This window comes from Pteropus vampyrus, unplaced genomic scaffold (genome assembly GCF_000151845.1).
Source record: "Pteropus vampyrus isolate Shadow unplaced genomic scaffold, Pvam_2.0 Scaffold45, whole genome shotgun sequence".
Classification (NCBI taxonomy): domain Eukaryota; kingdom Metazoa; phylum Chordata; class Mammalia; order Chiroptera; family Pteropodidae; genus Pteropus; species Pteropus vampyrus.
Window position 1 is genome coordinate 695718 of NW_011888826.1, and position 2418 is coordinate 698135.

Here is a 2418-nt window from a genome sequence, read left to right on the forward strand (position 1 = left end):
AAAAGTAATTTTTTAAAAATTAGTTACTTTTTGAATATTAAATGGAAAAAGTAAACATCATTAATTCTAGATATTTTTTCCTTTATTGCTAAACTTTGATGACAACTTTGGATTAAAAAAATAAATTACTAATAATTTTTAAATGGCATATACCATTTAATATTCTAATCAATAGTTAGCATTGTATTAGTATTTAATATTATTGCTTATGCTTCTTTTACTTAAAATTTTAAAAACAAACTTTACTGTGAATAATATAGTTTTTAAAGGCATAGTGCAATAATGGTACATAGCTACCTAAAATATATTGTTCGATCTTTAAGTTATTTACCTCTTATTTGTATTTTTGTATGATTTTGACAAAATTCTATGGATACCTCAAATATACCTAGTCTAAAACTAAGTGAATATTTCCTCTGAACTGCTCTTTTTCCTGTGTGTGTGTGTGTGTGTGTGTGTTTTCCTCAACTAAAGGCATCATCATGCACCTGGTTGCTAGGTGACCCCTGGGGGTGATATTAAATTTCGTCCTCTCTCTCCACTCTGACAACATCTGGTCAAGAAGAACGATTGATGTTTACCATCCAAATATTAGATTAATTTGAGTTGTTATGTCCTATAAAAAACTGGTTTGAAGATAAGCTTGTCATTGAGCCTCTAGCTTTGGCCCCTTTTCATCTATTCTCCATCTAGTTACTAGAGAAGGATGTCTGTTTCAGACTAGTTTGATTCTCAGTTGTCTGCATGCTCTAGCCTTAACTCCTTAGCACAGCATATACAATTTGATGTCTAATTCACTTGGGGCTGGAGTCTTATTTGATGTGAAGCCCTGAGAAAAGACCTTGGCTAGTTCAGGGAAATCTCTTTGGCTGCCCCAGAGTGTGCCACGTTGTCAGAATAAAAGCAGTTGTCCATAAAGGAGAAACTCCCTGGGAAAGTGGGGGGATCAATAGAAGGTGGGGCCACAGAGGTGAAGTGAGACACCAAAGCCAAGATAGGATGAATGAAAAAATAAAAGACAGTACTATGAATCAGGAGGCAAGAAAAAGAGATTCTTTTCTTTAACACTTTATTTAAAATTAACAAAATGATAAACAGTTGTAGGTAAATGTCAATTCAGTACATTTAGTTGAATAATAAAAAATTTTTACATATTCAAAAGTGTATAGATTCTTTACTAACATTGAACATTTTAGTCTATATAGTCAAAGTTTTTTGGAATTCCAAAATTTTTATCAATTTTATTTTCTTCAAATTCAAATTTTCTTTTGGCCCAAGGTTTTATTGCAAACATGCTATCAGTCCATCTGTTAGCAGTTTTGGCTACTTTATTTGCTTGGCATGTTTCTTTGACAACTTGAGAATCACATTTTTTTTTTTTTTTCGTATTTTTCTACTTCTGCCTTTAGCTGTTCCCTTGGAAGAAACCTCCTTTGCTAGCATGGTTTGCTCTTCCATCTCATGTTGGCTAGTTTTAGCTTTCTCAATGCTTTTCTGTTGGTTTGTGTGCTTTTAGTTTTTCTCAGATAACAGATTCCAGAACCTCCAGTTCACATTTCCTTGCATGAAGAGCTTTACTTGGAAAAGTCCCCAAATAAGAAGATGTTCCAATCCTCTCACAGTCAACCATACTATCATCTACTAAGCTTTGAAGGGCTTCTTTTAGTGACACAGTCAAAGAGAAAGTAACACCTTTCTCTTTAGGAGAAATCTTTTCCATGTCTTCTCACTGAAATACATCTTTCATCTCAAAAGATATTTTTTTCATGCAAGCTCTCTTTTCCTCTGCACTCCTTTATTCTTTGACAGAATTTAACCCATCATGGCCTGTAAGGAAGACTAACTCAGTGTGGTTTTTCCTTAATAAAACAACTGATTCACAAAAGGGCAGAGATTCCTGTCCTTTGGTAAAAACCAATAGATTTTTACAGAAATCATCTAACTGGAATAAAAACTTGTTAGATTACTTTTAAAATGGTGAGCAATTCAGAAGTGTACTGTACATGTTACACTCAACTGTCAAAAATCAAGAGCCATGTTTGGAATCTAGGACATCCAATCCCCACTCTTTTCGTACTTTCCTTCCTCTTCTTTCTTTTTCTTTCTTTCTTTCTCTTTCCTTCCTTCCTTTCTTCCTTCCTTCCTTCCTTCCTACATTCCTTCCTTCCTTCCTTCCTTCCTTTCTTCTTTCCTTCCTTCTTTCCTTCCTTTTTCTTTCTAACAGAGGTAACATTTGTTAATAACATTACAGGAATTTCAGGTGTACAACATTATAATTGGATATCTTTATACTCTATTGTGTGCTCATCACCAAAAATATAGTTTCCATCCATCACCATATTTTGACCCTCTTTATTTATTTTACTTCCCCATCCCTACTCCGTTTCCTCTTTGGTAACCACCATTTTGTTGTTTGTA

At 33.8% G+C, this 2418-nt stretch overlaps 1 pseudogene; it reads right to left on the reverse strand.

Annotated features, from left to right (window-relative positions):
• Positions 1–1192: 1192 nt before the first annotated feature.
• Positions 1193–1786, reverse strand: LOC105291423 (annotated as a pseudogene).
• Between the last annotated feature and the right edge of the window lie 632 nt (positions 1787–2418).